The 27,800-nt window shown below is 44.9% G+C and overlaps 1 long non-coding RNA gene across 1 annotated transcript in view; it reads right to left on the bottom strand.

Moving 5' to 3' along the window:
* Positions 1-19,968, bottom strand: part of LOC124184672 — a 33,940-nt gene extending 13,972 nt beyond the window's left edge. The window contains exon 1 of the long non-coding RNA XR_006871235.1: positions 19,782-19,968. This is a non-coding gene — a long non-coding RNA (uncharacterized LOC124184672). The remainder of the gene's footprint in view (positions 1-19,781) is intronic.
* Between the last annotated feature and the right edge of the window lie 7,832 nt (positions 19,969-27,800).

Genomic DNA, 27,800 nt, shown 5'->3' with positions numbered 1-27,800 from the left:
AGCCTCCTGTTTCGAAGTCCTATCAGGCAGGAGCAAGTTTGGTCAAGATCGATGAATCCTCGGGTGGTTCTTGGCGGCCCAACGAGCCTCCTGGGCTGTGATCTTCCGAGAGTTCGGAGGGTGGCTCAGCCTCCCTTTGTCAGCCGGCTGGGGAAATTGGTCAACACATAAGCGGCCGGAATATTTCCATTTTTGTATTTGTTTGAAATTTTAATGTGGCCACGAACGACCGAGGCTGGGGATCTCTGTAAACTGCCGGCCATTACCTTCGATTCGGAAATAAATTGCACCCCATAAACAGGGTGGTCCATAAGAATACATATGGCCAGCTTAGCAGACCGCTTGAAAAATGTAGCAGTCGTGGGTATTGATCAAATTTCACACCCTCCATGATGCGGAGTCTATATCTATACCAGATAGGTATACGTACACAGGCTACCTATTTCTCTCAAAATCGGTTTCCCGATCTCTGTACGTCCGAACCTCACGGACGTGTGTTACTTATTACCAATTTGCGAGCTCTGCTCTCCTTGCATTTCCGCTTGTCCATCGGTATTTCCTTTTTCTAGCGATAATTATCTGTCACTCAAAAATGGTATCTATGCATTAATTTTTTGATGCTCGGATTGCGATTTTGGAAAACAAATTCATTTCGGTACGTATCTACGTATCAGATTAACAATTTGGTTGAAAATAAAATTTATTCAGTGTGATCGGTTCAAAATTCGATCAGCGTGAATAAATTTTCCGACAAGTTTATATTCAATCGAATTGATCTTCTCCGTGTGAGCTTCTTCGTATACGACCGTAAAACTTTAAAAAAAAAAACAAAAAAAAAATGGTAATTCTCAACTCAGAAAAATGAATTTATTTTGTAATTCGATGTGTAAGTGAATAAACGTAATTTCGTCGAATCGCTTGCCTGAGTTCTACTCTTTGCATACAAGTGTCGATGTTGGATCGTCGATACTCGCATGATGAAATACAGAAAAACGACAAAGAAAAACGAGAAAAAAGAAGCTGCAAAATGTGGGCGAACGAAAACAGCGAGGCTCTCTCAGCGAAGGGCGTCTGGTTAATTCACGCGTAGTGGCGAGTTCTTCGAGGCAGGGGTCGCGTGGTTGGAGGGAGGGGTCGTGGGGGTGAAACGAGGGCAGGGGGGGAAGGTTAGTTCTGTCCCGAGCACCCGGGCAGCGGTGGTTTTAAGATGGCGACTGGCTGGCGTAGATAAGGCCGATACTCCCTCAGTGTCCAAGGGACCGCGGACAAATGGGCCGTCAGAAGAGGCGTAAATCAAAGACAGGTCGAAATTCGCGTTGTCCCAGTTCGCCGCTTAAAGCGCAGCAGCGCAACGCCTCTAGGGAGGCTTCGGATAAAAAGGTATCGCGGCGACCTGGAAGGTCCTAATTTCGATGGAAAACGGTGAACGAACGTGCATTTATACCTGCGCTCGAAAATTAGACTCCCGGATCCTCACGGCGTCGCAACCCTTTGAGCCCTTCGGATCGTTGCGGGGTAAAACTCGAGCGGGCTAGAGTTACCAGTTCCAGGTAGCCGGAGACCGTTACGTGTAAAATCTGTTCGATATTTTAAATATTTGAATTAACCCCTTGCGGATAGCGAGTATCCGTATACCTGAGGACCTTCGAGGCTTGCAGGCATACCTACGCGCCACCGTCTATTATTTCCCTCTTTTGCATCTGGCGGGCTCGGATATAATGTTTCCCCGCGTTAAATAAGGCTCTATGTAAAATTATGTTAATGGATTATCCCTCGGCTCTTGCGCAACCGACGGACCCGTGCGGCTGCGGGACCGGGGCCCTAGGGCCCAGGTACGAATCCTTTGAACTCGGTTAACGAAATAGGTCGACGACGAGTCGGGATGCGCATGCTACGACAGATGGGGTTAAAATTCAGAAGAGGATTACAAGCGGTCTATCGATCGCGGGGTGCGTTACGCGCGTTCGACGATTTCCTCCGCTGGCGTGGCTCTCCGCATCGGCGCCGCCGATTCCACCAGACCCGTTGGAGCGGTGAAAATTATCGGAGCTAAATTAAAATTGGAAATTAAAACGGGACCGGGCGAGCAGCGGCCTCTCGTATCTACGGGGTGGCGAACGGCCACCGCAAAGAGGGAGATTTCGAGTGGAGGCACCCCGGATATCCTCGCCCCCGAATGAAATTTCGAACTCGAACGAACTCTACGCGGTTCGGAATCTCGAGGGCTCTTCAACCCGGCCGAACGCCTCGGAAATTATCCGAAATCTTGGCGGCTCTGCGAAATGGTTCTTGTAACTGATCCGAATCTCAATTGGACGTCAGACCCCGGTCTGAGGAGGGGAGGTTTTTTTTTTTGGGTCAGTGCGTTCTGGAGGATCACGTCGCGCCGCGGGAAATTATTTCAAGGACACCTTTTTTCCTCGCCCGCAGATAACATCGCGCTTCGAATGTATATTGTACATGTACCTTGGGTATACTTGAACGAATTCAGATCGTAATCGGCGATTACAAACGCATACCGTGCCGTCTAAACACGCGCTCCTATGCCTGGTTATATGTATGTATATACTACGCGATATTTGTTTCGGTAAAAAGTCATCCGCGGTCCAAGTTCCCTCTAAGTCGACTTAGGCTGTTGGTGCTAAAATCGCGATGGCGGATGGTGTGGGAGCTAAAAACAACAGGCGTTGACTTCGGGTCGAGTTCGCGGATCCCACAGGTACCCAATTATCCGTGCCTCTAAACTCTTAGAGAAATACTACACAGTTGCGTGCTCTACTTTACACGCCTGTATGCGTGTCTGCCCGTCTAGTCTGGGCGTCGTGTGCGTATATATGGACTAATTACACTGAGTGTCCCGGCGTCCTTGAGAGGCCGCAACGAAAGGTCGGATGCCAGAGTTGATAGGAGAACGAGATTTCAACGGTTGATATGATCGCGTGAAATGAAAGGTGGGGGGGGGGGGGGGGGGGCGAGAGGTAAAGAAACCTTAATAATAGGTACGATACTCGAACAAGTGCAAAGGGTGAATCAGATATCGTTATTTGCTGTATATTACATGCGCTTTTTGCCGCAGGCAATTTCTGTACATGTAACCCGCGCACCCGTAGTTTCGTCCTTTTATTTTGGTGTCGGTTTTCACGTTTTTTTACCCAAAACTACCCCAGAGTTATTGTGAGCTCGACACGTTGTGTAGTCGTTTTTTTTCTCTACTTTTTTTTTTGTCAAAAGCGCGTAATCCACCCCATGGGGTGGATCAAACATTTCGACTTCATCGGGCGAAAGCAGGTTGACACTGCAGCTACACCCGGAAACTCAGCAGGTACGCTAAAACCGATTTGACGCGATTTGGGGAAAAATTTAAGGGTATCAGGTGCGCGACTCCCCATCAACGCGCCTCTCGGCACAGCACCGGCGACGAACACACCGGGGATTTTCTCTCATCTCGCAAATTTCCAACTTTTCACGGTTTTTTATTCGTTTTGTATTATTTTTTTTTTCTGCCAGTCGTAAATCACGCAACAAGTAAAACAACATTCTTCAGAGTTCTTATACAAAAAAGAGAGCAGAGCTTAGAACAAAAGTAGGTACTCACTCGTCGCGCTACAAACGACGTCGAATATGTAACAGGCGTCCACCAGGCCTGCAGTAGTTTCACATGCCGGTGAGAGTCATTTCTCTCAAGCCAATTAGTCCGTTGAAATAGTTAATTAAAGAACAGTTATACGTCGAGAAGGAGGAAGGGTGGGAGCCAGGTGTTGAAAGTGTGAATTGGTTCCGCTTTTCATTCAGGAAATTGGAAATGGCGTCATCTGGTCCAACCCTTTGGCTCGTTGGGGAGATGGCGTCGACGTCATGAACGCTTCCATCCAACCATCCATCCATCCACCTTCCTTTCCCAGCGGGGTAGAAATAAATTAAATTAATTTTTCCTGCAACGGGCGAAGCGATGCTGATATGTCATGTTGTAGCTGCGCCGCTTTCGTATCCACGCCACATTCATACACACGGCCGTACGATACAGTGTGTATTTGCATCTCAGGTAGCGGAACTCGAACAATTACACATGGCGGGCAGGTATGGGAACGTTGAGACTGTACCGTTTTGCACGGTGTGCAATGCAGGAAAGGTGGAGCAGCAGTCGAGCTTTCCTACATCTTTCATTCTGCCCTCCTGCGGCATTGCATAATGAGGGTTATGTAAAAACCTTTTCATACCTGACCCCCACCAATAGGTCGCGGTTGCCTCAGGTAAGATTTTTGGGCCTATTCACCCCGTTTGGGACCTCTCACACCTCTCACGAGAGATCTCTTCTACCGTCGTCGTTCAGTCAGTCCCTGTCTGAACTCACTGCCGAGAAGATCATTTCGTTCTTCATTACACCGCTCCAAAGAAATGTCAAGATTCCGATCTCAAGACCCGATCGCGATCGCAAGTGCCAGCCTGTTCGGTGCTCATTTGTTACCGAGTAAATCATTCCACGTTCGAGTTGACGATCTGTTATAGTACCTTGATTTTAATTTATCCGATGAATCTCAGATAAGTTGGAGAATTTTTATTAAAAAAATAAACGGAGGTATAAATAGTACCTTGTTTCTTCCGCACTCGGTGATAACGAGATTTTAATTCTGACAATTTTTGAGGGAAGTTCTTTTGCATCAACGAGGAGGTGTCGAGCTCTGAAATCACAGGTTAGTACTACTATTTATTAAAATGATCGTGGTGAGAGTGGGTTAAAACTAATTTACTCTGATACTTTTAAATCTATACAAATGCGAAAAGTGCACAGTATTCGTCCACCGACTAGTTTCATTCACGCGATAGAGACGCGGAAGGTTTCTCAAAAAATGTTACGATGCGAATGGTGTCGCGTTGTTATATATTTTCATTAAAAAAAAATTAATACTGGAATTGGAACTTCGTAATTGATGAAAATCTACGTAGATCAGCAGGTTATTTATGTGATAATAATTCGAATATGCAGCATTCGTTCGCGCAACGCGTTCCGCGATACGTGTATTCATAGGGATTGCGTCTCGCTTGGTCAGCAAGGGGTCGCCCCCCTCTGTCCAGCGGACCAATGGGGTGGCTGTATTTTTTTTATCAATACGATATAACGGGGGAGGTAGGCCGAAGGGTTCCGAACAAAATGGCGTTTTTCATCCCCCGAGGAAACACCGAGCGACCGATATCATTACGGGGCAAAATTTGTTGTTAATAATCGGAAGGGTTCGTGTCTGTTTTTTCTTCCACCCCACGCAGCCTCCTTTCGTTCCTTCTCCTTCTATTTTTACAATGTGAAGAATTCTTCCTCGGCCTCGATGAGGCGGCACAATTTTTCTATATAGACCCTCGACAGTCGATAGACCAGGGGCATTATCTACAGTCATACACTAACCCTGCTGCTGCTGCTGCTGCTTCTGATGAGGGTCATAAGGAAGGAAAAAAGGGGGGGAAAGAAGACGTGGAAGAGTGTAAAAAGAGGAAACCTCGGGGCAGGAAAGGCGCGATGAAATGATCTTAACATGATTTGATGCGTCTACCGATAGGTGCGAATCCGTGCAAGCTTTCATCCCTTATCTTGAATCGTTATTTCCGGCCAAGCCTGCGGCACATTTCTCGCCTGCCTAAATGATTTCCTTATATTACACCTCTCGATAAGACAAAACTGTCCGATTCTGACTTCGATCCGATTATCCTACTTCCGAGAGGCCGTTCCACTTTCCGGTTTATCGACTAGCTTTTGCCGATTCTACCCACGATTCGTATGCGTATCGCGAGGCGAAAATAACACGCCAATTAATCTCGCCACCTTTTTCATCGTCCCTAAATTCGTGCGTATGACGTATTCGGCAAAAGGGCAATATACACTTTCCGGTTGTCACTCCCGAGGCTTCGATACGCGAAAAAACGGGGTTGCAGGAAGCTGAAGTAGCTCTGGCAAAGAAATCCTTCCGAAGACGGACCCGCAACGATAGTATAGCGTCCATTAGCATGTTTGCGCTGCGTGAGCTCGACCTAAGTGGTGTTTTGTGCTCCCCGATTCGAGTCGTCCTTTATGCGCGAATTCCGTATCCTTTAGAAAAACTTCTTCGAAAATATACCTACGTATTTATATGCCGTCCGTATGGTATAGAACGGAAAGAGAGGATTCCCGTTGTCACGTACCTACACTGTACGCATCGAATTCCGAGTATAATATATTCGCCTAACGCAATTCCGCGTCTACTCTCGACTAAAAATATAACAAGACTTTCGTTTCGGTGTTAGAAGAAGTGCTGCCGATTAACAAGGGCGTCTTGACGAGAAACTTGAACCGGAAATGGGAGGCGAGGTGAGGCCGGCACGTGGTCAAGCCGCGTCAAAGCTGGTTTTTCACGTCGTTATAAAGGCCTTCTTTGGGGCTTCGGGGTCCTTCGAGGTCCTCTAGGGTTGGCGAGGGGTCACCTTGGTACTTGGACCTTTTTCTCCGGGTCAAAAACCGGGTGGTTCTAGCCCCCGAAGACGGCGTAATAACCGAGCCGAAACAAGGAGTGGAAAGTTGAGAACTTTCCAGCAGCACGTCGCGAAACGTTGTGCAACTTCGATGGGATTTTCTTACATACGTATTAGATGGCGGACGGTCCTCCCTCGCTATCCCGAACCCGGCGTCTCCCGGGAATTACGAAGCGTTCAAAAATTGAAGGTTACAGCACGGAGAGACACGCGAAACTGAAAACTGCATTTGAAGTGACCAGGGGTTGAGTTTCCGGTGTCTCGAGGGAGTCGCGGGGATGCAGAATTTAAATTCAAATTCAAAAAACCGACGAATGTAACATTTATTTCGTTTATTTGATTACTTACTTATTTATTTTTTTTTCAATTGTTTCCCGTTTACTTTATACTCTCTTCCTTTCTCGTTCTCGCTCGAAAACAATCGCGTGAACGGAATCACGCGCCATTTTCATCCGCCCTTAGCATCATGTTGAGGTTCAGCACGTTTCGGTGATATTATAACGCATCCCCTACACATCTATGTACGTGCTTACAACCCCCGGTAACATCCGTACGATATATTCAATGCGGAAGGGTCGAAAGGTTTCGCGTACCTGGTATTTTAACCCTTTCCTTGGTCTAGTTTCCGATCGAACGCGTTTTTCGGCAATAATTTTCAATTACATCTTGCCCGTGTATTATTTCGCTGCCGTTTTTTTTTCCTTTTTCGCTTCGGCATTTTTTTATTTTTTTTTATTTTTATTTATTTGTTTTTTACTCCTCCTTTCTTCTCTTCTTCGGAACGCAACGGTTCGTGTATATGCATGCGAGGGGAGCAGAGGGCAGGGGCGAAACGCGTTGTGTTCTCAAACTGCGAAAAAGTATCGTATCTTGCGCGGTTAACGGGCGAGCTAGGCGATGAAAAAAAAGGAGGAGAAGAGAGAAGGAAGGGAATATAAACAGCGCAAGTTTGTTCATTCGCGAAATATTTCGTCGAAAAAGAGAAAGAGCTGGAAAGAAGGGGTGAAAATACCAGACGTTTGTAAATCTAGAATTCTTTAAGCGTGAACGAATCGCAAAAACGGATGAACGCGCCTAATATATCTTACGGCGTCAGGTCACTGGTTCAAAAAGATTCTTTTTATTTGTCAGTTTCATCGTCGGACGTTCTTTGAACGGCTGCAGATTTTCAGAATCTATAACGCTGATCTAAGAAACGTTACGGTAGAGATTCGCGGTACTCCAAAAGACGCGAGTGTGTTCTGAAGCTCGCACAAAAAAAGAGAGGGAGACGGAGAGAGAGAGAGAGAAAAAACGGAACCCCGAATCGGAACTGACACTAAATCATTAATTTAGTTGCCCCGTTTTTTTACAGGTAGCAAAACCCTTTTCCCCCGGCAGGTATGCCTCTTTTGTGTTTCCGTTTGGGATCCGAAAAAGTTTTCTACCCTCTGCAGAAAAAGAGAGAGAGAGAGAGAGAGAGAGAGAGAGAAAAGCACTCTGCACTGTCATATTGGGGACTAATATATTTTTGATCGATACCGTCTCTTCCGAAGTATTGGGCCCGTTTCCCACGGCGGAAAAAAAACCGTTGTCCAAACAAACACACCCATAGAACGTGACTTTTCAAAATTCAAAGGCTGGGGTCCGCAGGCCATAGCCGACTTTGCGCATACGGGGGACTCGGAGCTCACGGAATCTGAAAAAATGAAACGTGCTTACACGTTAATATCGAATAAAAAATACACAACGAACTTGCGGGTGCTGAGAAGATCCTCGGAAACACCGCGGAAACTGAATATGCGGTATCGGGAGTTTGGTCGATGGCTCGAGTTAATATGACGAAAAATGAGGAGAAGAAAAAACAGTCTCACCGCAGGAATGCTATATGTTACACATACTTATACGCGGAACTAAGCGAGGCTGAAAAGTCGTGCGCTTGGAAAGAAATAAAACTTCGTGGTTCGTTGGAATTTTTGGTGGAAAATGTACGGAAAGCAGAAAAGCGAAGGCAATGAAGACGAAGCCTCGGGAATTTGATATTAAAAATTTGTCATATTTTTTCGATATGAGAATTCCGGGGATAATTTTACCTGATTTCCGGTTATTTATTTCTCATCGTTTCTTTGAAAATAGCGAATTTCTACTCGACGATAATATCTGTGTGGGGGAAAAATTGGAGGTGTTCAAAAGTTTACTCCAAAACGCGACGTTCGACAGTTGATTCGCGAATAGATTATGTTGCGAACATTTATTTGCACACGCGAATGAATTGGTCGCAAGGTGACGCGCGTATTCGCCGCGTGTAATTAGAATTCTCAAGTATCTAGTAAATAGCGCTGAGCTCGGCAAATAGACGACGAACCGAAGACAATAACCGTGCGATTTTGATTAATGAACGGAAGGTGGCTGACTTGAGTTATTAGCGAGAGAATCCATCGGAACGGTTTCAATACAAAATTACTCGAGGTCCTGGCGAATTGATTCGCAACGACTGGCGCCAGCTTTTCCCTGACACGTGTTTAATGCATTTACAAGGTGGAAACTGGCCAGTTTTCGGGGAAAACGGGCCAATTTACCCGCGGACAAAGACGTGTAGCGAGTACGGCTGATTCCTGAGTGCAAGGCTGAAAGTGAAAATCGGAAATCGGCTTTGGCTCTGCACATGAAACGCGAAAACCAAAATCCCCGATGTAATCCCTCTTTTGAACCCCATTTTTTTTCTCTCGCTCTCTCTCTCGGTCGCGACACCCTTCGCTAAATTTTAAGGGTTAAAAATCCGCACTCGACTCGACAATGCATTAGGCTACTGCTCCTGCAGGGATATCCCAAGCTCGGAGCTAGGAGAGATCGTCCCTTTCGAAGCCGTGTCATTCCCTACATTTCACATTGCCAATCGCTCTCGCGTATACGTGCGGGGTGCCCGGAAACGAAAATAAATAATAAAATAAATGACATTTTCCCGAACTGTTTTGGGTTTTGGAGCGCGACAGGCCATTGTGAAAAATTTTTTCCTCAGCTTTTTTCATCCTCCCTTTTACACCGTCGGACTACCCTGTACGAATTTTACACCGGTACTACAAATTTATTATGTTTATGGTCTGCCGTCGTGTACCTATATCGCTCCGGGAATTACCCTTCGAATCAATTAATGGCTAGCCACTGCATCTGTTTATTTCTATTTCGGAGTGAATTTATTCGTTTAACGTTTCCTTTTCGAATCATCCGGTTTATTATCTTTGGCGGGTTTTAGTCCGCGGAGTAGGGAAAAATTGAAGATTCGAAAACACGTAAAGGGTGACATCACCGAATTTTATATCGATTGCATAGCCGACGAGCAGTACTCCCAGTACGGTCGTTGGACCGACCCTTTCTTCCCTTTCTTTCAGTTATTCCCTTTTCTCCATTTATATATCTTTCTCTCTCCCTCCCTCTCTCTCTCTCTCTCTCTCTCTCTCTCTCTCTCTCTCTCTCTCTCTCTCTCTCTCTCTCCTCCGCTTGCTTGCTGCAGCGCACTCCGTGTTATTCCCCCTTTTTCCACGGAATTAGGGAATTTTAAAATTTAAGGGCAAGGGGGAAGTGGGAATGCCCACTGGACCGGACTAACTTCAGAATTTATTGCCAATTTTTTTTAAAGGCTTTAGATTTATTTCCAATTTCTCGGCTGATCTTTTCAATCTATGGTAGGTATACATCGCCGGGGTTGCAACTCGGTATAAAAATAAACACATTATTCGCTCTCGCCGATAATTGATCCCTCGCTAACTCGAAGCCGATTGAATTAGAGATTTGAAATAGTTCGCTATTTCTGACGCCTCGTCGTATCGAACACGTAACAAAGAGCAAGGGCTCGGAAATACCAGAGAATCGTCGAATATAACACGTTGGAAAAAGCGATTTAAAATAAACATAAAATAAAACAACGTGTACGTAATTTTTTTTCCTACAACGAATTCGCGATCATGTTCGAGAAGCGTAAAATTGCGTCTACCGTAAATCACTCAGGTACTCCCAGCACTGTTTGCGAGACAAATGCGAATTGGACCCGCAAAAAGTGATTGCAAATATGCAGATAATCAATATTACCGTTTCTGGGTGATGACCGTAACGCGGACGGCGTTTTGAGTTAGAATGTAGCGAAAGCTCGGTGTAGATGCTGGTGGGGGTGGCCTCTAATCGATCGCTGGTGTCCACCCTTATCAGGGGTTGGGGTTGGGGTCGGTGTCGAGGTTTCCGTCGGGGATACCGACGGGGGGCGTCGCGGCGGGGAAGGCCAGGCTGCTTTGCATGGCCGGCAAGCCCCACACCTACCCGGCAGCCTCCCTCGGGCCGAGGCGAAAACCAACCCTTAAAATGGGGGGGTGAGACCTTGGCCATTGTTGCCAGATGCCCTCCGCATTTGCATTTTCTCGCGGTTTCTTTGAAAAATGAATCAGCAGCCCGGCGCCTGCGAGTCTCGGGATTAGGGTTGCGATTAGGCTGGGTTTTAGCCGAAGTCCGACGGCTCTACGGACCCGGCTGAATCGCCCGACCGTGTTACAAAAAACACGAGGCATCTAAATTCCGTTAATACGCCCTGTGCCCGCCGAGCACGCCAAAATGACAAAACGCCTTCTTCGAGTTCAAACTTTCGACCCTCGCATATATTCTACGCGCCGTGAAGATTTTCATTTTAACTTGCTGTAACAATTTCATCATAAATTTATTCTGCCGTAATGGAAATGGAAGACTTGCCTAGCGTAAAGAACGTACAACGAATGCTGAAAAGTTACTTGTTCTAGGCATCACGGACGATCGAAATGACGGCTGTTCGTTAACCTTGCAAATTAACTGTTCGTTCTTCTCCTTTTCTTTACTCTGCACGGCAACCGAGTAAAGTAATAAATGATTTAATGCGGCTGTCGGTTAATGGAAAGGAACAAATCGTGTCACAATCAGCTACGTTCACAGATCTCGAACATCTGCACGTGAAATTAGTTTGAGGAAAATTCTATTTGCCAAGCGAACAAGATCCGGAGCAAAGTTGTGTGAAAGATTTCAACGAGACGTGTTCAAGATCATCGGTGATTTGCAGGCGAAGAACAAAGGAACCATAAAAAAAAAAAAAAAATATCCTTGCAGTTACAGAGTCACGGCAAATATTCCCCGCAGCTCCGCATCTGTATTTGGACAGTTCTTGTTTGAATGTGGTTTTGAAATCTACATTTACTTCAAGACGGTGACTCCATATTGGCACAAGACTTACGAACCGGGCTATATAGCACTTTAAGAACTTCTGCATACTCTGAATACGAGGTTCGACTTTTTTCAAGTCCGTATTCAATTTGCGCGAGGTTTCATCGGTGCCTTAATACGTGTTGCACGTTTGACTTTGACCTTAAAATTATCACGCGCATCGCCAAAAGTCGGTACGAATTTTCAACCCCATCGCTGAGCGACATGTCGCGAATGAATTTTTGCGCCCGCGGATTTCGCTCCTTTGAAAACTTTTCTCGTGCTTCTTCTTTCTTTTTTATCCCTTCTCAAATCATTTCCCTGCGCACTGCCTTGCTCTGCTTCTCCTTTTGCCGGGCTTTGAAAGCTTGAGAATAATTGTAATGGATATCACTTACACGCTCCACGACCGCTAGGACTGTAACAGTGATAGATTCCGGGTCTGGAAAATTTAATGGAAAAATCCCAAGTGTCAGGTACAGGCACGGCAGCGATATGTCAGGCCATTCACGACTCAAGCGCTTTCCCTCCGACGGTGGAAGAGAAGAAAAAAATAAATAAAGAAAAAGAGAGAAGCGTAAAGGAAAAACTAAAATGCTCTTGGACGCGATCCTGGAATCGTACTGTGTTCCTTTTGACATTACTCGGTCACCCGAGATAAATTTGCAAAGGGCTCGCGATGAACGAAGCGGTGAAAAAAAAAGAAAAGAAACAAATTAAACCGGAAGTTACATTGACCTTAATTTCACTTGTAATATCTTCTGACTTATAGCGAAAATTTCTCTCTCGCGTTAAAGCGCGATAAGATGCTGAAGGAATAACTTACCAAAAGAAAAGCGTTTTCCAGCTGTCCGCGGGTATGAATTAGATATAAATATTCAGTGCCGGAACCGTCGGCGTCGCTTGGGTATGAGTCGACAGACGCACGGCCAGTGTAATCAGGCCTCGCATTTACCGCCCTCGGAGTAGTTTCACCCGGGTCGGTACAAACGGTTTCCGTGACATCTGCCAGGGGTTCGAAGCCTCGTTAAGGGTTGGTTGTGCGCAGGGTCGGTAATGCAGGACAAAATATCCGGTGAGTGTTGAGTCAGAAGTTCGCCCCTGGGCTTAATTGCTACGCTTGGGAAACCGCACCGGCTTCGAGGGGTGGACAAAACTGGTGGGCTGGCCCATTTTTGCAGGGCCGGAACGATTCTGGCACTGAGGGTACGATGTCCGAAGTATAAGGGGAGGGGAGAACGGGACAGTCTGAATAAAATTACCGCCGGGCGAGATCGAGGCAAGTATTTGAGTCGCTCTTTTTTTACTTGAATAATATGAAAATCTTTTAATCTGAGAGGAGCGACGGCTCCGCGGCAACTTTTCACGGCAAAGTTTCATGCTAATTGTTTGATTGATCGTTATTACACGAGTGGTTGAGATCTCTGCAAGTTTTTAATCGCGAAATGATCATCTCGAAACTTGTCCGATGAATATTCAAACATTTATATATCGAGAAGCTAGTCTCACTCCCGATACGTGCGTCTTGTCTGAAAACGTTGTTTCATCGCGTTCCACGACTTGTATGACCGCTGAATTCAATTTCAATTTCAGGTTTCAGTTTCGAGGCTAATTACTAAAATCAAACGTCGATACCGGTTCCGTCATAACTTCGGCAGGAAAGAAAATACAATTTTTTTACAAGCCTCGTGTAATTTATGTCACACATTTAAGCTTTATGTTCAAAATTGATTTTTATCAAACTGTTCTATCTTGTATGGAAAGTCGACATCCTTTTAGTTACAACAACGAACCATTTTACTATAATTGCAGATTTTCTAAAGAAAAATTAAATTTTTTTCCCGGTCAAGTTTCATCGTCTGTGAGTAACGAAAGTTTGTTGCACAGTATCATTTGAAACCTGCTGATAAATTGATTCAACATTGTTTCGAATGTAAAATCGAAAATAAACTACTAAATTATTTTTCCCTAAACTGCTAAAATATGAAATTTAAAGAATCCATGAAACTTCTCTATATTCAATTGAATTTAAGAACTTTCGATTCTATTTCCCAAATTCTCCACTGCACGTAAAGTATTCTGCGATTATACTTGTATAATTTTAACGAAACAGATTCAGAATCCAGGTTTAAACGTGAACCAAAGTTTACCGGAAACCGCGACCTATCATAGTTTACGGGTAAATCATCCCTCAGCGAAGCAAGGGTGTCATCCCGTTACCTCTGTTGTGACTAATTCACAAATCATCGCTGAATCACATCATCGAAGAGAAAATTGTGAATTTTTTCGAGGCGTTAATCAACCGTCAATAAATCGCCACCTCTACCAAGTTAATGTGTTTCGCATGTTTGAACTGGAAATCCATATCGATTATCGCCGTATTTCTCAGCACGTTTCGAGGCTCCGGTATGGAGGAGGGATGTGAGGGAAGAGAGCCCAGGTACACTCTAGTTCCGTAACCGAATTAGGAACGTCGGGATATTGCGGAACGCCTTCGTGCAATTGTTTTAAGTCGACATCTCCGCCGACTGCAGAACCCTGCATTCGCTCGCCCCCGACCGGCGGACATTCGATTTGTACTAAACTATTAGACAGTGAATCGAGTTATCGGAATATCCACGGCGACGATTTCTCACCGAATTACGTGCCCGGAATGATAACGACCACAACGATTATCGCACGTTAATTACGACGTCTTAATTATAAATATAATAATCGTTGCGATAATAACACCGCTTAGGTATTTTCACACCATTATGCCTCGTGCGTTATCGTGTATACATTTATCATGAGAGATGGGGGCTTAATTTATTTGCGCCCTTGCATATTTAACTAATTTTCCCTTATACTATCCCTGGAATTTTCACATTGCGATCAATTGTCCATTTCTTATTCGCAACTTGAGGTTAGTTATCAAACTACTTAAAATTTTTCTTTCGAAAGAACTGCAGACACGATCTTCTATTTCAAATAGATCTATTTTCCTGTTCATCACGGCAATCTATTTCCGAAATCTGCTTTTTTCTCGAATCACAAAAGCCCGTTAAAAAAGAGCGAAGGTGCAAATGCTTTGAGCCATCAAGCTGGAAAATCTCAAATTTGGCTAAAATTCAAAAATAGCATCTTCATCTTCCAAATATTATATTTACTTAGTCTTAGAGGTAAAAGGTAAAAACATTTTTCTGCACATATCACGAATTTTGAAGAATTAATGGAAATTAGTTCAGACTCACTGCTGTATACTTGGAAACAACATGATCAATGCATTTGACAAAGTTTGATCCTTGGCCAGAGAATTAGCCAATCCATGGCATCCGCGGCCCGCAGTATTATCGTACTGTAATTATCACACGTGTCAGGAGGTTCGGTTGGGTCTTAAATTTCAAAGGGTCGTCCATGCCCCCCCTCCCCCTCCATTTCTTCTCTTATTACGGGCGATGACGACGCGCCTCGTACGTACGAAAACCGAGGTAGTCCCTTAATTTCCGCTAACGACCAAAGTTTTTTGGTGTCCGAGCGGGTCCGGGGATCATAAATTCAAAATGGCGGATCCTTTGGGGCGAAAACAAAAGCCACTCGGGCCGAGCGAACGAGGCCTCGAGGCTCGAGGGTCCGGGACGTGGACGAGCCTTGCTTGGTGTACGGAACGGTTGATGCGGGGGCAGCGGGGGCGGCGAGACGGGGACGCCGGGCGACGAGGGATCCCACCGAGTGGCGGCGGGCGGCAAGGGAAAGGGGGTGCAACCCTTCTGCGAGGGCGCGGGGGCTGCCCAACCGCCCGCCGAAACACCGAAAATGGCGGACCCAATTAAGAGGGCTACCCGAGTGCCGCTCAGGCCTCGGCTATTGTTGTATTTATCCTCATTGCACTCGCCGGAGGAGGATACGCGATATTTCACGTCCTCGCTAACCCCGAATTGCCATTTTCGTTAAAACGTCTTTTTTTTTTTTTTTTTTTCTTTTTTGATTCAATAAATCTAGGCAATAGAACGAAGGCCTCGTTTGTGCCTTTGCCACTGTACTTGTAAAACGTTCTGCACACTTGGTTCTGGTACTGTGGATTTGAATAATTGATAAATTAATTACGAAAGCACAGTTTTTTACTGATAATGTTGAACGGTACTTTTCAATACTTGATTGTTCAAAAACCAATGCTTATAACTATCATAGCTGATTGTGTATCATACGTAACCGCATGTTTTTATTTATATGGTATTGATATCATTGAAAATGGATCGATCGATGGGGCCCCATACCGAAGTAAGGTGGCCGAAAACCGTTCATTTTATGTTGTATATCGCGTTTCGGAAACATCGTTGCATTTTTTGCTATTTTTACGTGAGTTACGAAATTTATACAACTCATTGTAATATTTTGAAAATATTTGAATAAAATTTTTATGGCTCAACCAGCGAAAGAAAATTTTAAATTAGTATACTATTCACCCGAACAATCCAATTCACAATCATTCACAAATTCTTACTAGGGATAGAACTGCGGACAAAAATTACGTGTTATTTTATGTTAAATTCTGTACGCACATTCTATGCTTTGCAAAATCCGCAATGTTCTTTCGTCGTATTAAAAATTTATTTCATACACTATTTTACGTATAATTTTACTTCTATAATTACACGTGAAACTTGCACGAAATCATAATTTATAATCGTAATAAACTATACTCGAATATGGAAAAATCTTTTTATCACTAATAATGTAAATTGTTCAACATTTCGTGAAAAATATCACAAGATCTAATTATCTCCAATTTCCTTCGTGTGTAGAAATTTGCACCAACTAGTAGCAAAGCTGTTTGTTTAAATTCTGACCAAGGTTAGCAAGCACTTGTTTTCTGCATGGAACTACACTTGAGAATTCTAAGTCCTGACTGAGCTTTGCCGATGCACTTTGCGATTACCTTATTGTTAGATACGTCCCTAGAAACGTGGTATCATTTTCCCTTATACCGGTGTACGTAGCGTTACGCAGTACAGAGGAGATGCCCAGCTCCTTCGTCCGAACGACTTAGCGTTCGGGTACTTCGGCTCGTAACCGACGCGAAGCGTCGCGCTGCCTCGAGTGCGAATCGTTAATGGCGTCGGTAGTGTCTTTACCCGTGACCGAGACACGGAGACTCACTAAGTGAGTGCCTTTGCGCGTATATGCAGCCTTCCGTTCATTTGGCTCGGCAGTTTTTCCACTTCGTTGTTGTTTCTCTCTTGATCGTCAAACGAGATGGTTTCAACGGAATAGCGCTTACAAAATAAAAGAAACAATCTTACAGAATCGGGAGAGAAAGTCCGAATTTTTATCTCAACTTGGCGAAAGGTTGGATTTATTTGCACGCTAATATATATTCGATTCATTATAGGGTACGATTCTTGTGACTAGTACTCGCCATTTTTGCCATTAATCGACTTTGATTCTTGTTAATTTATACGGTGTAAATTTGAAAACAGTTCAGAAATCTTGGCGGAGGAAATTTAAACCAGAAATATTAAAATCGCGTGGTTTTTCTATGCGAGGTGAACTGACCTTTCAGGAATTTCTTGCCCGACAGGCGAGTCAAGCAGGGGCTGACTAGCAATGCTTTTACTACTGTCGACGACTTCGCGTTGCGTATCGAAGCAACTTCTCGAGGCGATTTTTCCGCTACTTTTACGTAACGCAGGTCACACCAAGGTGCTCAGATATTCACAGAATTAGTGTAAATAATTAATTTCTGAAACGATCGCTGAACGACAGTAAACAGCGTGGTGATACTTCTGCAAGTAACGGGGATTCTGGTAACGGATAGAGGAAGACTTAAAATGCCTAATACCCGAATGCAGATATTTTCAGAGCTTGGGAGTTTTAAGTGACGACTACATAGAATAAAGACAAGAACAAACACTTGTGGGAACAATTGTAAATAATAAAATTTTCGACTCCGTGTATCTTGAAGTGCGAAAAAATACCGTAACCTTTAGCGATGTTCCCGCCGTTTCACTTCTTATTACAGAACAGATCTTGTAGATCTTGGCCCAGTTATTCTAGTAAAGGGAGGTTCGGTCACGCCATCGAGGCTCTTTTATTATTAATTTTCCTTTCCTTCGCATACTTAAGTAGAATCCAAGAGCGTTCGTTTGCCGTCGATCTTCGGGCATAGATTACAAGGAGCAGAATCTGCGCGTCCGTTCGAGGATCATGGCGCGAAATTAGACGGCAACTCGTGAATTTCTGCCTTACGGTGTTTCGTAAAATTTCGAAACACATGCAGGACTACAAATCGCAGTTGTGTTGTACCTAACTATTTCATCGTACAAACTTTGAGCGTGTACTGTACGACCAAGGTACAAAGACCAGTCAAGTAGTGGAGCGAAGTCGAGCCTGAAAGTGCGAATCAAATGATAATTTCAAAAATTTATTCCCGGTCTTTGGAGTAGCGTATTTCGAAAATTCGAACGCGAGGTTGCGGCCCAAGGTCTCGGTAATCGAGGTGAAATTTTTTAATACTTATTGGAAATTGAAAAATGGGAGAAAATTCGACGTTTCCAGAACACTGCGCTCGTATCGATCTCAGCTACTGTGGGCGTTGCTATGAGATGGACCCTTACAGCTGGAGATTCGAGTGTCGCCAGGCTACCCTCCCCCCGCCCCCCCCCCTCCCTCCCACCCTTCATCCACCCTGCACCCACCCCCTAGTACACCCTCGTTCCAGTACCCACCTACGGTTATTACTTTTGCAAATATACAAGATATCATATTCCGAACTTTATCCACCGCGCAGAGCTCTCAGAAATTGTCTCGTAATACGATTTCAAAAGCAATCGACCGTTCCCGATGGTGGAGCGAGCTTATTTTTCGAGTGACGCAAGTAATTACTGTAAACTACGCCTTGTATTTTTCTGATTATTATATCTGCGATGAAAAAATCACTACAAGAGACGCAAAATCATTCAGTACGCAATGTCCCGAGATATAAAAATTCAAGTTCTCTAAAATCAGGGTGAACTTTACTCGGTCAAAAGGTCGTAATCTTATCAAGGAAACAGAGGTCGAAAATTTGAAAATCCTACCCGGCTTGCACCGATTTAAATTCATATTCCTGCGTAATTTATTCATATTTTCTAATCATCCCATCACCGATATTTTGTGAACCAATTAATTGACAAAAGTTTATAAACTTTTTTTTTTCGTATCTCGCTCGGAACTTTGCGTTGCACTATCTCGGTCCTCTTGGGATCCTTGAATTTTTTTCTCTTTTCGAAACAAGATTCCCGTGGATACGTTGTACAAAAAAAAAATGCTTGCAAACTCTTGTCGGGTTTTGAAAAACGCAATTACGACAATCTGACCTGATTAATGGGGATCGGTCGATGTTGTTGTGCAGGGGTTCAGAGTATCCGACGAAATAGTCGCTGTGGAGAGATTCTGGACACGGACAGCAAACTGGCTGTGCAAGATTTGATCCTTCACCTTTACAGGTGTGTCTTTCATCACCTGTTAGGATGATGCTGGACCTCTGGACCCGGTAGATCGAGTATTAAAATATCTCTGACCCTCCGAGTCGGTGCAGCAGGATCAACTTAATGGCCGTATATATGTATGTACACAGATGCGTCCCTCACGTGTACACGCACGCGCACACACACACACATATGTATTCACGAGGCAGTGATATCCTCATATACGGTGTAGTAGATCCGAAGGTAGCGTGCATAAAACGAGACGACCGTATTATTCAGATCAGTTCTTATCTCGGCGTGAATTTTTCTTTCCTATTTTATTTATTTATTTATTTATTCTTTTTTTCCCACACCCACGAATGTTATTATTCCGCGAGATGACGTGACGTCCGGCCAATGCCCTAGTCGCGTGGGAGTCCATTGTTTGGCAAAAAGGTAGAAAAATACGGAAGAAACGGGGAAAAAGGGGCGAAAAAAAAAACACAGAGGGAAGAGGGAAAACATACCGCGAAAACAGCGGGTCTGAGGGTGGATAGACGTCCAGAGAATTATCGCAAAGTTTTCTCGCGAGTTTTCGGCATCTCGCTTTCGGGGGCTGGCGTCGTAGTCGGTAGGTACGAAGTATAACGCGTGTAAGATACATACGTGGATGAGAAGGGCGGTGGGGGTGTATCCTCGTAGAGGATGAAGACCGGATCTCTCGTCGTTTTTCCCGGCGTGGCTAGCCAGGCGTTTTGTCATGCATGGACGATGTCGATATGTGTACACTCCCCCGAGCAAGCTCGACTTCCATCTTCAGCCACCCCCGTTCGACCCCGTATAATATAACCTTCCCTTGCCTGGGTCTGCCGGCTCGAGGCGGCGTTACGCCGCCGGGGAACAGAAATTGTTATTATTTAGTAAGCGAGTTGAAGAGGCCTCGTTCTTACCTAATTATATGATGTAAGCCGGGCGAGAAAAGCGTGTTCAAATCAAAAGAAATTGGTCATAATTAAAGAGGCCGATTTCCTCACCTATGTAAGTATGTGTGTATATATATATATATATATATATATATATATATATATATATACACGCGCCTGTTGTAACGGGATATTAATTATTATAAATCAGGCCTTCTTTATTGCATCCAAGACTCGGAGAGTATCGGAATTAGTCGTCAATTATTCAAAAGTATTTACTGCGATTACTTTCAACGAAGTTGTTTCGGTGTCATCTTCGTAGATTTTTTTTATTATAAAACACCTTGAAGGTAGGCGGTGAGGACTAATAAACAGCGAATAAAGTTTTCTTCCTCAAGTCTCTTGAACACGCAACAAATCACTGTTTACGTTCTGTATGTAATTGTAAGTGTTACGTTACTCACGATTGGCGATCCGACATCATGCGGTTGGGCATCACTGGGCCAAATTTGTCTACAGGGCGATTGTGGTCACTCGTATGTGGGGCGATGAGACCAGCCAGTCTGGTTCCGTGTCCGGTTTTACGTGAACTCTACCCCAGAAATGGGGTAGAGCCTGTCAACACAGAGGTGCGCGCCCAGAATGATATATGTTGTCCCACCGCTAATGTTATTCGACAACAATTTATACTCGTACTTTCGCGATACGATCTATTTGAGAGCTGAATAAATAGAAATATGGGCAGACTGTTTATATTTTCATCAATCCTGCCGCAGCTTAAGATCCTTCACATCACTTACACTTTTTTCTTCCTCTTATTCTTCTTCTTCTTCTTCTCCTTCTTCTTCTTCTACTTTTTCTTCACCACACTCTGTTTACGCCAGAACAATATTCGGAAACTGAACGGTCCACGGGAATGGAAATCGAGACCTCATACTTCACGGGTCTTCACAAGTTCACAAACGTCGGGTTGGATTTCAATCTTTAACACTGGCACGTCGGTTTTCCTTCTGGCGATTACTTTTCCTCGGTATTTAACAACCTCTCGTAATTTCGACGTAATTGTATTGGAGGAAAATAATGATGTAATTATTCCTTTTGATTCATATGGTGTGAAATATCGTATAATGTTTCCGAATCCGTAAGAGGATGGATTCTGGACGCAGAACAGCACTGCCACTTTTGTTTGACAAAATCGTCTGTTCATAACTTATTGCGAATAAAAACTCGTGGTCGTTGCTATCAGCTGCGCCATGTCTGTAGCCGAATCTGATTCGTCTAATCTGAAGACCGTGAGTAGACTGATCGGTCGGTCCGCTACAGCGAAACGCCCTTGTTCGAAACCGATGAACAAGCTTGTTTACAATCAGCGTTTACGAAAGCAAATTTCCGTTGGTTGAAATAGTTTTTTCTTATTTCAGGACCTGCATTCATCGCATTTCGCCGAAGGACTCTGGCAGCTGCACGAGGTGAACAAAAATGATCTTGATCACCGTTTCACACTCATTGTAATTAACGTGGTAGTACGTAGACGGTAAGATATTTGATTGTGAATAAATAAAGAGATACTCCAAATCCTCATTTACGTGACTGATGCCGTTCTAATAAACGAGTGACTGCTTGTTCCCGATTTATTTCATCCCATCCTCTGCCTTATTTGGTGTACAGGTTTAGGATAACAGCTGAAAACAGAATGGCCGCAAGAGTAATTGAATATTAATTATTATCGAAGAAGAACCTCGCGTTTAGCTTCAGGGAGTTACACCGTTTGGACCGAACCATTAGTCCGGCCGTAAACAGATACCCTCCGAAATAGAGCGCCAAATCTGATAACGGCATGGCGCGGTGTCCTGGTATAATCTGCACTCTCGGATCGTTTGCAAGTAAACGTTATAGCTCTGAGTATGGGTATGGTTCTGCAACATGGGGTGGGGGTTAACTGGCTGTGTCAATTAATAAATCCCAATCAAGCCTCGGGGAGTCGCGGTGAACCGACTTTCGATATCGCGAGGCTAAAACTCCAACATCCGATACTTGCAGCGGATACAACGTAAATGGTATTTCGGGGTCGGAAGTTGTTGGAAAAACGTGATTAAATAACGATGAAAAACAATGTCGGTTTGATGAGTTTCGTAGATATTCTTGAATGCACGACTGATCCAGGATACAATAAGACGCGTGCTTGAAAGTAAAGATAAAGCATTCGCAGGGATGAAAACAAAAAGATTCGCTGATCCAGCGGAAGACTTTTTTCGATACACAGAGAGCGCGGAAAAATTTTTTTTCGCCGCGACGGTTCGAATTTTGCAAGTACAGCAAAATCCGCGTTCAGCATTGCAGTGTGACGGATCTGCTGAACCGGTAAGCCAATTTAGCTGTACCCGAAAAATTCTCTCCCGTATCGCATGGCGTTTCGACGTACACTTCCGGCAGTTCAGTGCGTCTGGCACAAAAGAGCCTCGGAAACTTGATTGAATCGGTAGAAAATATCGCTGGTATAATTCCAGGTGTGGGTTTACACCCAACCGGTGGTCCGGATGAAAACGCGAGTTTTCTCAGGTCGTGCGAAATCCTTCCCGACAGGAATACTTCGAATTACGAATTACTCGTCGGAGAGTCCAGACTAAAGGGTGAATAAAATGGCCGCCGGCGAGGGGGTAGCGGGCGGCGGTAGTGGGGGTGGTGTAGCCACAACCCCTTAAGGGTCGAACCCTTGCACCACTACAAGCTGAGTCCAAAAGCAAGACCCCCCTTCTCCTCGCCGCCACCGCGGAGCTGAACAACCTTTACATCTATACGTAGGTAGGTGTACTAGGTATACCTATAACACACACCTCCACTACAGGCTCGGCGCTGCTCCGCTACGACCTCGAGTACAGCGCGTTGTTGGAAAGGGTACGCCGATGCCGGCGTATAATCAGAGGTGGTGGCCACCGACGGAGCAGGGCACATACAACCGTTCCTACAGAGATCCACGGGTGAGGCTGGGTGCCCGGTAGGACGATACCCTTTACGCGAAAGAGTGCGCGTCGGTGGGTTGCCGGGAGGGTGGAGGGCGGAGGACGGAGGGTGGAGGGTGGAATTTTAGCCGGAGCGAGAGTCGGTGGCTAGCTCACCCTTGAAACAGTACGTGCCAGGCGAAAACGGGGAATAAAGGCCAGTCTTTACTATGCAACAGCGAACAGCCAGAAATACCAGGCTGAGCTGCGCGGTATTGAGCACTCTCGCCGATATTACCACGGGAATGTTGTTTCGACAGATTTTGACCCCCGAAATTTTCGGAGGAATTCATTTCACGCTAACCTTGGTGTAAGCCCCTGAGTTTAATCATAACTCTCATTGCTAGCTCATGTTGTTCCATGAACGAAAGAAAATGCCTTAAAGGTGCCAAGTTTTGTTTCTACTATCTTCTTTCTTCTTTGTAGGTTTTCGGCGCTGATTTACAGAGTCCTTACTGGCCTTTTCGTATCAGCGTTGAAACCTGACGAAAACTCAGGGATAATTACACTTGCGTGGTGAGTTGATATTTTCAGAAATTGAACGCTTGTGCTGAGCTCAGCGTCGAGTTTGCCAAACCGAATTTTACACGGCTTCGTAAAGTTCAAGTTCGCGGTTATCACTGGTTCAAGTTACTTCGGTCGGAAGACAGCTTCGCCCAGCTTGGGGACATTTGTCAAAACTTAATCGTTATCAAGGTTTTCGCGGTGGATCCAAAAGTGAATTTTTGATTCATTCAAACGTCAAGGTACAGACGTAGATCAGCTATATTCAACGTAATCCGAGCCGGAATAATTGGACGAGAAAACTCCGCTTCAGATTTTGGAATGTCTTGGAGCACGCTCTTGTTTTTCCGCCGTCGGGAGAAGGCGGAATTCGACCCTACAGGATCCGGCTCCTCTACTCTAGCTGGTAATATCGCTCGCGTAGGGATTCGTTTGAGACTCGAGTGCCTGGTGCTCGACCCGCGAGCCGTTTTGATGAATTTCTTATTCTGACGAGATCGATTACGCGGGCGTGAGGTGACAATTGGATGATGCCCCTGGCAGAAAAGGGTTCCCGCGTTTCCGAGGGAATCCCGCTCGAACTTTGCGGAGGTTACTTTACGACGCTGCCTGTACCTTCGACTTTCGAGTACTCGGGGCTGCGTCGCCTTGACCTCGAGTACTCGGTACGTGGATGCCGTCTTCCAAGGGATGCCTTCCTCTCCTCCAATATCTCGATTTTCCCGTCAGGCCAACTCACCGTGATTGGCGCGCCTAGGGCCGCAAATTCGCCAGTGCAAACTATACGTTTTCCCAAATTAATTCTCCCGTAGGTAAGGTAAGTGTACCGGTTATTGACACGCTTAAACCCAACATTGACCCTTTTATTTTACAACATTACAAATCGAAGGCACAAATTGTAGATTTCTCGACGATTAAAACCAATGACCAGAGGGTTAGACACAAAAAATTGATTTTTTGGTTGCTTTAAAACTAAGGATCAAACAGATACAACGAAAAAAGGTCAACAATTGGGACAAGTTCAATAACCGGCACACTTATCTTATAATCTGCCTTGATTTCACGCTGGATTCTTTGATCAGTCAGCTTGATACGGCACAAACGTACAGCTGGAAAAAATTTCAAAGAGGTACGTAACACGTGCCAGTTTGAGGATTTATTTCCGTATTAAAAACTGATTAAAACGTCCGAAACTCACGGTAATTCACGTATTTTTAGAATAATAAATTTTATAAGACAGAAAAGAAAAGTGGCTCATGGATTGCACGTGCTGATCGAACGTTTCAGATTAAGCTAAGAAAATTTTTAGCCAAGGTGTCAAAGAAGACTATTATCGATCGTTTCGAAACAGGTATAACGATTAAATTTTAGCACCTAACGTACCAACTTCGACTAATAATTCCCATGACTTGTGAACTTTTTCTGGTACGCGTTTGACCAGTGTTTTTATTCCTAAAAAATTGTGCTATTTACAATATTTTTATTAGTAATACAAAATTGATGGCGATAGTTAGTAATTTTGTGTAAAGAAGAAGCAATGTATATTAGAGAATTTTTTAAGAAATACTGTATGTTTCATAGGTTTAATATATTTCAAATAAGATTTATGATTTTTCCTCATCTTGTTTCCGCATGGCTTAGTGCTGTCTATTGCGATTTTATTAACCGATTCGAGGTATAATAATCAGAAACAACAGTAATCATTCCGATCCTCCATGCAATTACTTTATCCTCGCGTCTCTTCTTAGTCTGCGGACCATCATTGAAATAGAAAAAAGTGGTTCGGTGGCCACGATTTCATTAACAGATGAAGTGTAAGGTTCAAATAATCTAGCACATTACGTTCCGAGACATCTCTCTGTCGCTGCAATTAACAATGCCAGACGTGTCAACTAAACTCAGAACAGAAAAAAACTATCGCAGGATAGTTACACTTGCAAAGTGTAAGTACCTAAGCCTTGTAAAGAAAACGAGTCCTCGCGCCTGCGTGCATGAAATCACCCCTCGGACGTCCAGGGACATAACAAGTCCGTTCAATTACTTTATCCGCCACGTACAAATAAGCCACCGACACACAGCGTCCTGGCTTTGGGCTTTGACCCGCACGTGATTTGCGACGTCGTGCATCGAAAGCTTCGCTGCTCGAATTCTTCCGAGAAAGAGAGATACGGCCGGAATACGAGACGTGGAGCTTCCGGCGAAATCAAAGAGCGTGCAATTAGCGCCGAGTGTGGTCCGCGTGGTCGGCGTGGTCGGCCCGCCATGGCATGTCGTCTCCGAGAGCGGCGGTCGCCTCGGTCAATACCCACCGGACAAGATGGCCGCCGCCCACTCCAACACAAACTCAAAGTTACATACATTTATGTACTCAAATGTGTAACCCACCCCGGAGCACCTCCGCACCGCTGGAGTTAGTTGCCTTCGACCCTCCCAACGCCGAGTTCCTCAGCCTTCCCCCCACCGCCACCCCCTTCATCCCTCTCTTCGCCCCCCCCCCCCCCCCTCTTTCCTCCCTTCGCCGCAGCAGCCCTGCAGCTTTCTTCCCTCGCTTCTCGCCCCCTTCCTTCGCCACCGCGTTCCTCAACGCGGACTGCTGCACGGAACTTCATCATTATTAGGTATTACTCGGTGCTTGAGCGCAGCGCATAGGCACGCACTGATTGCAGTCCGCGTGTTGCGACGAGGGATGCAACGGTTCCCGCTTCGCAGGGTGGAAAAAAATATTACGTACCACACACGCGTGAAGAAACCGTTTCCATTTCGCTCGTTCTACGTTTCGCCTCGCTCTCATCCGAGTCAACCTCTCCTCTTGCATACTTATACTTACAGAGTGTTTAAGTTGAGCAAAGTTCCACCACCGCGGCTCCTCCTAGTCCGTCGGGCTTTTAAGCTCTTTTCTTTTGTTTTCGCTACATGTGCGGGGGCGATTTTCGTCACCGTTTCTAAGGCGGCCCCGCGCACGCTTTTCAGGACTCGAAGGTGGCGAGATTCTGCACGTGTGCTTTACTCGCGAAGTTCATTTCTTGCGAGTTGTATTCGGGATCTTGAACAAATTTTCTAGGGTAGAATTACGCGGATGCTCATACATAGGTGCGGCTAAAGATGTTGACGATAAAATAGGCATAACTTACGCGTTGCAGGATCGTGCGAGGCGAGGGTTCGCTGATTCACACGTCCTCGACGCATTTGCCGAAATCTTTCTATTGGTCAGTTGAAAGGGGTCGGTGAAGGACGCTCTGTCATTGGTCAACGCCACCCTCGCACGCAGGCGAATGCTGACCGTTCGAGGACGAGCGAATTAGGGTGGGGGTGGTCAACCGACGAACGAACAAGGCTGCGAATTTGACGTTGACCAGCTGCCCCGGTTTTTCCAACTCCTTCATCCCTCGTCAGCGAGTTCTGAGAGTTACTTGAAAGTTACAATTGATTAGAATTCCGAGTCGTCGATTACAATTGAGATGTGATATTAGATGACGACGCAGACGCGGTTTGCATTGACGTGCTAATTCCCCCGGTAAAAGGTATATAATATTTGAGGTTCCATCCTATCAAGAAGGATCGTGATCACCTTGATGCGGAAGGCATTTCGCAGAAGGGCTCGTAGCTAAGGTAGATAACATTCGCGTTGCGGGTTTGAATTACAGCTGATCAGGAAATGGCTCACAGAAGGTTCATGCGTGAATTGAGCAATACAAATGGGGGATAACGTCGCCAAGACGTGACTGCGTGGCTCCTATTCAATTCCGCATTAACGTGTGATTTTAAACCGGCAGGTTTGATTCGAAGACAAATGAGTCTTGGGTAACCTTTTGACCAGCAAGAAACCCGGCTCGAAACTACCCTCTAATCCGGCCCAATTGTTTTCAGGCATGTTCGCTGCTTATCTGGCTTAACAGTTGACTAACTCGACGATCTAACAAACTTCAAACTTAAAGGCCTATCCCCGTTACGAAATGTTTTTCTCCAAATCACTTGCTCCGTATAACAGTTTAACCTTGCTCGGCACATCTTTGGATGGTCAAACATTACTACCCAACTGTTTAGTAACTTCTATGATTATTCCGTATCCGTGGATTACATTCGTACGAAATTTTTCCAAGCTTTGAAAATCTAATCCATTTACGAAAGGGTTATACACGTTTTCTACGTCATTTCATCGTATAAAAAAATATTCGCCAATCATATACCTTTAGCGCAGTGTAGGTACGAGGTACAATCAACGATCGATCTGAGATTATTCCCTAGGGCAAAGGCACGGC

The sequence above is a fragment of the Neodiprion fabricii genome, chromosome 6 (assembly GCF_021155785.1).
Source record: "Neodiprion fabricii isolate iyNeoFabr1 chromosome 6, iyNeoFabr1.1, whole genome shotgun sequence".
In the NCBI taxonomy this organism is placed as follows: Eukaryota; Metazoa; Arthropoda; class Insecta; order Hymenoptera; family Diprionidae; genus Neodiprion; species Neodiprion fabricii.
Note: the sequence above shows the minus strand (reverse complement) of the source record. Positions and strands in the feature narration are given on the sequence as shown.